This window comes from Dipodomys spectabilis, unplaced genomic scaffold, assembly GCF_019054845.1.
Source record: "Dipodomys spectabilis isolate Male_0828 unplaced genomic scaffold, ASM1905484v1 ptg000436l, whole genome shotgun sequence".
Taxonomy (NCBI): Eukaryota; Metazoa; Chordata; class Mammalia; order Rodentia; family Heteromyidae; genus Dipodomys; species Dipodomys spectabilis.
Genome location: NW_024871113.1, coordinates 5909836 through 5922298, shown reverse-complemented (window position 1 = coordinate 5922298; position 12463 = coordinate 5909836).

Below are 12463 nucleotides of genomic sequence, written 5' to 3'. Positions count from 1 at the left end.
TTAGCAAGTGACAAAAATGTCTTTCTGCAGAACAATTATAAGGTTTTGGCCTGAGGAGAGTCACTAGGGAATAATGTGCACCTGCTGATGAGAAGCTGGGGGCTTTAAAGCTCTTTCTTTCTGAAAAGACAGACAACCTTTCTTCAGAATGAAAATAGGCAACAATAGAGGTTTATTTTACCATTTGTATGAAAATAATGAAGTTTACTATTAATAACCTAATTAGAGGAAAAGTAATGTACCCCTCTTGCAATTGAAATCATGAATCTGAAATCCTCTAAGGAATGCTCAAAATAGAAAGAATAAAAGAGCCCAATACCAATTCAATTATTAGCTATAGCAAAATTCAGTTTATCTTAAAAATCAAGAGTAATAATTTTGTGATCCTGTAGAAAAACATATTTCATATTCATATTCTCTTTTCTTCTGCTTGTATTAAGATCACAAAGAGGATTATATTTAGATTTTGACACTGAATACTGTAACCAAACATCTTTGAGAGGGTAACGACAAATACAATTCCATATCCAATACCAATGTTAAAACTTCAATTGGCATTTGTTAAAGAGAGGATTTTATTTCAATTAAGATAATTATCTTTGGATAGCCATGTTATAGAGGTTGAATCTCTCTTGAGGAAGGATGCACATGGAAAGACTGTGATTATACTGAAAAACATTCTACCATTCAATACAGTCCATGAGCCTACTGTTGCTATAGCAACAGCTTTCTTGCAAGATCTTTTGCACTTTGTAATTTTCTGGCTTTCTTCATTCCAATCAATGTAGCACCCATGTGTTTCCTTCCAATGACATGACCAGACAGTTGACGATATATAAAAAGAAAAAGGACAAATCCATTATTTGCAAGTAATGCTACAGGTCTGTGAGTGTCCATTTTGAGGAATTTCACTGGCACATTTGTTTGTAGCTATAGTTATAATGATTAATGGGAAGTGATCCCTGAGAAATTAGCTTTTCTATTAGTCAGTATAAAGAAACCCAATATAGCTTTATTGTTTTCTGCAATTCATTCATTAAATGTTCAACATTTATTTTTTATTATTTAAATTATCTCTCACTCTAAGAATAGTTCTGGCATAGGACAATATAAATGAATTGTAGAGAAATAAAGGTCTAGAAGTTAACCCCAACAATTACAGTTAATTACTTTTCAGTAAAAGCACCAAGACAATTAAGAGGAAGAATTGTCTTTTTGATAAATGGTGCTGGAGAGATGGCTATAAATATGTGAAAAGTTCATCTCTATCTCACACCATATACATATTTGAATCCAGAGTGGATTACAGAGCTAAAACTTTTTTTTGTCAGTTGTGGGACTTGAACTCTGGGCCTGGGTGCAGTCCCTCAGCTCTTCAGCTCAAGGCTAGTACTCTACCACTTGAGCCATAGCACCATTTCTGGTTTATTGGAGATAAGAATCTCATGGATTTTCCTGCCCAGGCTGGCTTTGAACAGTGATCCTCAGATCTCAGCTTCCTGAATAGATAGGATGACAGGCATAAGAGCTAAAACTTTGAAATTCACAGAAGAAAGTATATGAGTACATTTTTGTGATGCTGGGTTAAGCAATAGTTTCTGATACCAAATCACAAGAGACTAAGGAAAGTCATCAATAAATTAGCATTTAAGTGAAGGAAGTCAGGTCCAAAGAGACCAAAGGATGAATTGTTTCTCTCAAATATGAAAGTTAGAACTAATATATAAATGTACTAGTAAATACATTGAGACTGTACATAAGTGTACACAAATATATTAACTGAAATATGCTATTTTGAGGCAATAATTCAAATATGTAATTCCTTAGAAAGGCTAACACACCGTCCAACAAAATGAATACTAGGAAACCTGTACCCAAAAAGCAAGAGACAGTCAAGAAGAGGGAGTTTGGTGAATAAAGAGAGAGAGAGGGAGAATATAGTCATAAAATGTAATGCATATCTTACAAAATTAAGAAAATTGAGGGGGAAGGGGAGGGTTGAGTGGAATGGGGAAGAATGCATCGATCAAGATGCATAAACTGATATATTGAATGGCAACCCCTTTGTACAACTACTTAAGAATAACTTTAAAAATTACAAAAAGAAGGAAATTTAAATCTTTAATGCTGCTAAGAACACTTTAGGAACTGAAAAAGACAGTCCCCAGAATGAGAGAAAGTAATTGCAAATCTAATGTCAGAAGACAAACTTGCATCTATAATATATAAACAAGTCTTAGGATTCAACAAGTAAAAGAAAAAATAACCTAATACAAATAAGGAAGAATTCAGAGAACAAAAGAAAAGTGCTCACCATTGTGATCTTGTGAAACTGCAAATGAAAAAACACATGGAGAAACTAGTCTGTAGCTAGCAATGAGGCTGAATTAGCTATGGTTGGTGATATGACAGGTATTGGCAGGCATGTGGAAAAAAGAGAACCCCGATTTGTTCTAGATGGACACTCAAGTGGATAATGGGCAGCTACTTATCAACATAAAGCTCTCATATAATTTTCTAATTATTTCTCTCCCTCACTCTCTTCTATAGATAGACAGACACAGATAGATAGATAATAGATAGATAGAGATAGATAGATAGATAGATAGATAGATAGATAGATAGATAGATAGGTAGATAGATAGATAGATAGATAGGAAATAAAAAATATATTCTTAACAATTTGTTACATATAAATGTTCATTGAGCTGAACTACAGTAGCTCATGCTTGTAATCCTAACTACTCATAAGGCTGAGTAGTTCAAAGCCAGTCCACAAAGGAAAGTCTGCGAGACTCTTATCTCCAGTTAACCCCACACAAATGCTAGATCACTAGCCTTGAGTGGAAAAGTTCAAGGACAATGCCCTGGCTCTGACTTTCAAGGCTTATGCATGGTAGGCTCAAACAGTTTATCTCTAAATTCTGGCCTAATTCTAAGCTGTCAGATAGATGGCTTAATCATACTATGCCTCAATTTTTCCAGATACAAATTAGCTGTCTTTTAAATCTATGTGTTATGTTTAGCTTAGTGACTAATAGATACAAACTAGTTAGGAAATAGTTTAAAAGTAACATTGAGAACGACAACTGTATAGTTTTCAATAAAATGCAATGAAAGTATCTGAAGTACAAAGTTATGTATGTGGTTTCCTCTCTCCTCCCAGAGGTTTCTATATCTTGAGGATAATTAACTCTAATTGGTGACTTTCATGTTTTGTGTTGTTGTTGTTGTTGTTTATTTTTTAGGAAATACTAGCCAGGTGTTGCTGGATCATACTAACAATCTTAGCAGCTCAAGAAGGTCAGATCTTATGCTCAATGATAGAAGTGAACTAGGGAAAGAAAATCTCTGGTAATTTCTGATACGTTTTGTGTGCTATAGATTTGCCTATTGTCAACCTTCTATGAGTGGAATCATACAGTATGTCCTTACATGTCTGGCTTATTTTACTTTTTTCCAAGGCATTATAGCTTGATTTTGAAATATCCCCCATTTGTTAAGGCTTGATCCTCAGCGATGATACTAGAACCTTTGGGACGTGGGGCCTAGTGAGAGAAAGCTAAGTGATTAAAGGATCCTCTTGAAGGAGATATTGGCATCTTAGCCTCTTAATGTGAACACATTCTTCCCATAATGCGCTATTTTACCACAGACAGAAAAGCAAAATCCAACCTACCATGGGACTTAAAGCACCAAGCCTGTGAGACAAAATAAACCTTTCCTCTTTATAATTGATTATATTAACTATTTTTTTAAGATAATGGAAAATTGACTAACACACCAAGCACATCTATGTGGTCACATGTTTCAGAATTAAATTATTGAACTTGGCCTAGGAGCTGTCCCTAAGCTTTTTGCTCTACTACTTGAGCCATAGCTCTACTTCTAGCTCTTTGTAAGTTGGAGAAAAGAATCTCACAGATTTTTCTGTCAGAGCTGAGTCTGAACTGCAATTTTCAGATCTCAACCTTCTGAGTAGCTAGAATCATATAATTTAATTGGGGCCTTGTATATGCTAGGCTAATGCTCTTCCACTGATCTACATCTCCAGAGCCTTCTGTATGTAAATCTACTGATATACATCTGCATTATTTTGCCATATTGCTTCTCTTTAAACAAGAAAAGTTTGTCAGGTTGGTATATTAATCCATCTTTCTACATAGTAGGAACATCAGCAGTCTCCTTTCCCCCTTACCTTTAAAAGTGGTCCTGGGAAGTGACAAAATCACTCTGTGCTTCATCCTACAAGCCAGATGACCATTCTCTCCATTGTTGAGTCACTTTTGCCTCTGTTCAATTTCTTCCCTGCTTGTCATGGTAGGTGGGCTGTTCTTCTAACCTGCTCCCCAGAAACATCCTCCACAAAGCTACTTAGCAAATTTAGCTGAAACGTTAAGTCTGTCTTCCAACTTGAAGCCTGTAAGAGTTATACTTCTATTTAATTTCCTCTCAATATATGGGGAATTTTAGATAATGTCTCGTCTTGAACAGAATTGAAAAAAAAAGTTTGCAATGCACAAGTTTGCATTACCTCCAATTTCTGATTAAAAAGAAAATGAGTATGCTTCCTTACAAATTAAGAAACCACAATGCTAACATGAGCAGTAAAAGTTATATTCATCTCTCACAGAATGTAAATGAAAGTTAAGAAGTTTTCTTTGTAACTTTTGTCTTTTATTCAACAACAGTGAAGTTCCTTGACTCTTCTTGTCCAAGTTTTGGTATTCTCTATCTTCCCTGCCTCAAATCTCCTCTCTCAAAGACAAAATCTTCTGCCTGTCGCATAGTGACTGGATTGTTCTCCATGCAACTGCTATTTGCAGTCTAAATATGCTTTCATTCTAGGTGTATAAAAATATTACACATATGCACACACACCAAGTGTTTATGTACTATTTATATATGTTATTATGTATTTATATTGTTATATGTATGCATGTATTTATTAAAAACCAGAAAAATATTATTTTTGTCATTAACATTCCAAGATGTTTAAACCTTGAATTGAATATCACCACCTATTCTTTCCCTTGTTAGCATGTAAGAACATAAACACAAATGAAAACTTTTTAAAGCAGTCATTTGAAAACTGCCATAGCCCAATTACAACTAAAGAAATGTTTTAGCAATTACTTCTGTCAATACCCACAGCAATCAAGAAACCTCATTTTTATTCAAAATAAACTGTTGTAAAAAGCGTATAGAAAATGACTGGCATCCCGAGAATGCTAGCTGAATTATTCAAAAACACTACATGGCTTCTTGGATAAAAAGCTGCATATTTTCAAGCTGGCCTTATAACTTCAGAGCAGTGATTATGAAAATGCATGAAATTCATATGGACAGTAATAGCATAATCACTTACAGTTACAGTTACTAAGAGGATTTCCTCTTAGAAAAGCAGTGTTAGCTTTTCTAGAGTCTAGAGTAAAACAGTAATCCATCCTCTCAGCCCCAACGTGCTCTTTGTTAAATATGAATACATATAGTACTGTCATTAAAAGCAAGTGTATTGGGTGAGTATATATTTACATATATATATATATATATATATGCATGTATATTTATGTATCTATATGTGTATATATACATACATTATATACATATTCATATTTATGCACATCTACAACCCCACCTTCTGAGAATGTCCACATAATCTGAATAATAACTTTATTCAGGAAGAGCTCATCACTTTAAAAATCCAACAGGAAACCAGAGACACATGAGGTGTCTGTAGAGCTCATTTGAGACTGTCTCCTCCAAACTTCCTTTATTGCCTCCATATGTGCCAAGTGTACAAAGACAAATGGGTATGACTACCACTGGCCAGATGATCTATAGCAATGAAAAAAATGGATATTTTCGCCCATTATCTTCATGGATACTATGGAAAAAATAAAACCTTTATTTTCAGATAGAGCAATAGAGTAATAGAATGCTTGCCTAGTGTGCATAATGCCCTAGGCCTCATTCTCCTAATTTAATAAATAATCAACAGCTTTAATGAATTTTCCAAACTCATATTAGTTACCAATGGACGCAAGAGATTAGCATTCATTAGTCTAGTGATGGCAACTACCTTTCAGTATGGTATAAGAGCTCCTCATTTATGTTACAGGATTCTCATCATCCTTTATGCTTTGTTTCTGATAGCTTTTGTTCCCCTTAAATTTTCAGCTTCTTAATCTTTGTTTTGGGGTATTTTTTCTGACCTAGTCATTTCTTCTCTCCCAAAATATAGCTCGTGTGGGTTGTTTGCATCTATAATAATCCTGTCTCCATTCTTTCTGAAGGACCTGACCTGAACACATGTCCAAGGCCTTGTCTTCACACAGCCCAGTTTTCCCCCTTTCAATCACACAATCATTGTGACAGTGGTGACATAAATGACCTAAGACTTGAAAGCAGGAATCAGCTCTGCTTCTTCAAGTATAGCCATGTTGGACTTCCATAAATTTACAAATTTTTCCACACAAAATGGCACTGGATCTAATGTGTATAAGCACAATCTACCTATCGCCTTCACATTTAGCTCTACCTAGCTCATATTTATTTTCATAGAACAAGGTTTTTAAACATTTATTTTACCACAGAAAAACAAAAATCCATTTGTATATTTCATGTGACATTGACAGGAACTTAAAGGGTGTTGGATGACTGTGCTGTGAGTCAACCACACAGATTATGACTTAAGATGACAATAAAGGAATCACACTTTTTGAGCTCCATAGAAACAACTCATTGCATGTAAAATGAAAACTCCCTCCATCACTACAAGGTAAAGCTTTGGACAAAAATACTGAAAATGGGACACTTTAAGTTTTAAATTACATTGTAAGAGATAATTAAGAATGAAGAAGAAAAAAGAAGAAAGCAACATTCATTAGTCATCTCTAATATAACCAGATAACCTCTTAACTTTATAAACATCATTTTAAATATTGTTATGCACTTATTTTTAACACTAACATGTAGATTTTCTCCAGCACATGACAAAAGCTAGAATTCTACACCAATACCACATTAAACAGAATTCTACACCAATACCACATTAAACAGAGAGAGAGAGAGAGAGAGAGAGAGAGCGAGCTTTCTAACTTACATCACCTTATTTAAAGTCAATAAATTATTTGGATCCTTTATTCATCCACATAAGTTTTACAATAGTTTTGTCAAATCTATAAAACATCCTATAGGGATTTTATTTCTCCAGATGTATAGATTAATTTGAAAAGAATGTCATGTTCTTTGTAATCTATGTAAATGATTTATTTAATAACTTGCATTTCTTATAAGCAGTTTAATAAGTTCTATAGTTTTCTCCATTTTATGTTACTACTTATTTGCATGCAAGCATTTATATTCATATTTAGGCCTTGTATTTTCTGATGTTGGCTATTCTTCTATTAAATATGTATTGCTAAATTTCTGTTTAAGTCCTGAACATTTCTTTAGAATGGAATGCAATGCAATCTTAAAGTCTGAGGAATATATACTGAATAATCTGTTAATGCAAAGATAGTTACTTTAACATACACAGGAACACAACTTGAATTTTAAGTAATCTATCAACTTCTATATGGTAAAAGTATCTGAATTATACAGAATTCGTAGTTCTGAGAAGCTGGAGAGATGGACATAATATTGTGTTTATTTACTTGTTACGGCTTCTTTTGAGAGACAGGGTCTTTGCAGGAATGCTAGCTGCTGCCTGTGTGATACCATAGCAAGCAAAGCTGAATTGATTTAGAGCTCACATGTGGCTTCCAAGGGAAAGTGTAGCTAATTAATGTACCTCAGAGGCTTCTGAGAGCCAAAGGATGTGAATAAAATTGCTACATAACATAGCTTCATGTCATTCCATACATGGGCAAGGCCTCTGGTATTTTAGCAAGTGGCTGTCTTGATTTTAAAAAAAGAAGAAGAAAGAAAAATAATCCCTTCATTGTATAAAAGAAACAAAGTATAACCAAGAATACTTTCCAGAAAAATGTAAAATAAAAAGAGGAAATAGATTTTTTCAACATGCATCTGTGAAGAAGCTTCCTTAAATCATGTAATACTTAGCTCCATCCATATCTTAGCCTTCCCAACTAAATGCAAAATAAATGTTTAAAAAATAATAACATTATTTTTCCACTTTATTTTTCATAAAAGAATAATTTTTCCATAGAATGTGACTTGAAAAATCCATTTCTCCCACAAAATATGCAATAGTTAATTTATTCTTGACTACTATGAGTAATAGGTGTTTGCTTTTCTATGCCTGATGTTTTGTTTAACATGTCTTCCACACCCAGGTTCCTGACAGACAATGACATGATTCTATCTTTTTAATAGCTGAATAGTTTGTACATAGGGTGGGTGGACCCCATATACTTTCTTCAAAAGTAAGTGATGGACACTTACTTTTCCATTTCATAATAATTATGCGTTAAACATCTGAGATATCTCTTCAACACACTAAATTAATTTGTTTTGTATATATACCCAGTAATAGAATTTCTAGTTCACATTGAACTTCTAGTGTGTGTGTGTGTGTGTGTGTGTGTGTCCTGAGAAATCTCCATACTGATTTCCATAATGGCTGTATCACTTCACATTTCTACTCACAGTACATTTTCTCCATTCCTTTCCCAGTCCTTGTTAGCCTCAGTCTTTTGGGCCTTTCTTAGTGGATTAATATGATTTTCATTGTGGTTTTGACTTGTATAAACTACTTATGAGAACACAAAATGTTATATTATATTCTCATGATAGTTAATTTTCTAGAATATTGTCCAGAGATATTTCTTAGACTGAAACAGATAATGTCAATGCCAACACTTACTGGGCTCAGGCCAAATTATGCCAGTTCTTCAGTGTATTAGCAGATACTCTTCTCCAGTAGTTTATGGAAACTAAGGCTTCGGTGAATAGAACTACTCAACTGCGAACCTGGCTGAGAAATACTGACATTTTTTGTTTACTATTTAATTCCACTGTATTTTTTCCTGCTGGCTTCTGAGCAGCTAGGATTATAGGTGTGAACTGACAATTTCTGGCTCAAATGTAATTTTTAATGAAACAAAAGAAAGAATAAGAAACAAAAATCTTTGTACATAAAGCTATGTACAAGAGGTAGCATTAGAGAAGAAATGAATGGATTCTAAGTAAAAACTGGACTACAGTTACTAACATGCAGAAGAAAACTAATTTGATATATACTTCACGTTAAGCATAACCATAATTGTAAACTGATTAAAAGTGAAATATGAAAATCAAACATCAAAATCTTGTAATAAAAATGGGAAAGTTAACCCGATGCTGGTAGCTCACTCCTATAATCCTAGCTACTCAGGAGGCTGAGATGTGAAGATCACGGTTCAAAACCAGTTTGGGCAGGAAAGTCCATGAGACTCTTTGTTTTTTTTTGGGTCCGGTCGTGGGGCCTGAACTCTGGGCCTGGATGCTGTCCTTCAGCTCTTTAGCTCAAGGCTAGCGCTCTACCACTTGAGCCACAGCGCCACTTTTGGCTTTTTTCTTTTTGCTTATGTGGCGCTGAGGAATCGAACCCAGGTCCTCAAGCATGCAAGGCAAGCGCTCCACAACTTAGCCACCTTCCCAGCTCCTCCATGAGACTCTTATCTCCAATTAACTACCAAAAAACCAGAAGTGGTGCTGTGGCTCAAGTAGTAGAGCACTAGCCTTGAGCTGAAGAGCTAAGGGACAGCGCCCAGGCCCAGAGTTGAAGATCCATGACCGACAAAAAAAGACAAAAGGGAGAGTTTTTATGAACTTGGATTTGTGAAAGAATCTCCCTGTTTCTTTCCTTCTCTCTCTCTCTCTCTCTCTCTCTCTCTCTCTCTCTCTCTCTCTCTCTCTCTCTCTCTCTCTCTGTCACTTTCAATACTGGAGTATGAAATCAGGACCTCCTACTAGCTAGGCTTCCCTCTACCACTGAACTATGTATAACTATCACCCCTGCTGGGTATTTTTGAGGCAGTCTTGCTTATTTTCCTAGGCATGTGCTTAAGCAACAATCTTCCTCCTTTAAATTCCATGGATAGATTGCAGACTATTCTGGAAGCATGATCCTTCCCATGTTGCCTCCCATATAGCTTGGGATGACAAGTGTGTACTACTGAGTGTGAGTTGAGATCTCCAATTTTTCTGCCCATGATTGGCCTTAAACTCTGATCCTCTCCACATCAGCCTCTTAGGCAGCTTCAATTACAGGCATGGGTAACTAGCACCTGGCTTTGGAAGTATTTCTATAAATATGTATAAGCACAAGCAATAAGAAGTGACTTACTGAATCTTCTTACATATAAATGAAAATTCTATGCTTAAAAATAACATTATATGAAGTGAAAAATGATCCAGAGATTTAAATTAAGGCATTCTTGGAAGGTGAAATTTAAAAGGAATTAGTTCATGCCACTCTACTTCAACCACTGCATCTTTATTTCCCTGGTCTTTCTTTTTTTCCCCTTCTTTGTTACTTTTCCTTTCCTTTCTTTCCTTCCTTCTTTTTTCTTTCTTTTTTTTTTTTTTTTTTGGTGGGTTGGGTGGGGGACTGGAGGTTGAACTCAGGGCCTGCTACTTGTTAGGCAACTTGAGTACAATTTGAGCTTTGCCCTTAGGCATGTCTTTCATTTTTTTTGAGACTCAGCCTGATTTATCTCACTAAATGTTTGCTTTTTTAATAGAATCCTGACACTCTATTATAATAATTGTCCTTTTAAAGTCATTTCTAAGAGGAGAGTACTTAACGATAGGGAGTTTGTAATACTTATGGTTATTAGTAGATATATGTCTCAGTAGGATCTAGGAATGTACTAAATAAATGTCAGTTAGATGAGAATGGTATGCTATTTAAATACCACAGTATAGCATCCATCACTATATACAGCAAAATATTTTCTACACAAATATATGTGCTCAACATTATTCTAGCCACCAGAAGTTTAATAAGTAAAATAAAATAAAAATACTTACTTCCCTGGAATTCACTATAGAGTAAAAAGAAGCAAGTAATAATCACATGAACAATGAAGGTAATGACTGTAATAATAACTACAAAAGAAACAGCTTCTTAATGTAGTTAAGTTTGCTTCTGAGCGGCATACAAGTGATTGAAAACACAACGTTGATCTTTTCTGAGCTGGTAAAGGAACAGGGCCAACCACATTTGGGGTAAGTTCTTTTGGGTGAGTTCTTATTGAGTTTGGATGATTAAGAGGCAGTAACCAGTCTGGCTGACAGTATACATTACTATGAGGTACAAGTGAGTGTCATTAAAATCATGACATTAATACCTAGAGAATGAGCTGAATTAGGAGGAGATATGCAAGGCCTGAGTGAGGTAGATGAGGACAAAGCAGTGAATGTGACTGGCAATATGGCAGAGTGACCAGGAAAGTGTGGTTTGGTTTCCTAGCAGCCAGAAAGAAAGGGATCAGCTGTGTCAAAAAGTGGGGCAATATTAAGTATGATGAGGTCCCAGAATTGGCCCGATGTTGTGCATTTATTGAAGGCCTAGACAGAACCATTTACCTAAAAAGGCCTGGATAAAAAATATGAATAGAGTTCCAAAGAAAATAGAAGAGACATGTCAAGCTAAGTAGAGGTTACTTCTGGGAAGAGCTCTTTTATAAATGGAAGTAATAGAATAGTGTCATAGTTAGCAGAGGAAGCAAATAATTGTGTTTGCTTTGTTTAGTTTTATTTTGATGAAAGGGAATAATGGTATTCATATAGAGAGACAGAGGGGAGAGAGAAAGGATGAATTATAAGGAGAAAATGAAGCACATCCAGAAGAAATAATTGACTACAATGTCCCACAGTTGACAAACAGGTTAGGATATGATTGACAGGTAGAGAGGTGCTCTGTCTAGAGGAGGATCCGTTCACCGTGGAAGCAAGGATAGCTATACAGAGCTCCAGGGAGAGAGTAGATATGTGAATGAATGGTCTCTAATTGTTTCTTATTTCACAGTGAAGTAAAAATTAATCTCTTCAAGAGTAGAATGAAAAAAGAGGTACAGGCGATTTTAGATAATAAGAGAAACTATAAAATAGCCAACTAGGAGAAATAAAGCAGGACAGTTGAATAACATGAGTTCCCCAGAATCTGGGTATATATTCAAGATGAAGCCAGTTGGTGTGCATGTGAATTTCCTCTAAGGATGGTCATTCATGTGGATGGATGCATAGGTGACATATGAGTTGAATTTAACAACCGAGGGAACACTTCAATGCAACAAAGATGGTTGATCTATGTTGATATAGATGAGCTCATCTTTTATCCAAAGCAATCAATAAGATGGCTGGGACAAAGTTTATTCCAAAATATTTTAAAAATTGGTTCACCTTTTATATTTTATTTAAAATACTTTAAATACACTATGATTTATTTCCCCAGTTTTTTTCTTTTCATAATTTTTTATGCATAAGGAGAGAAATTTATTCTTCATTG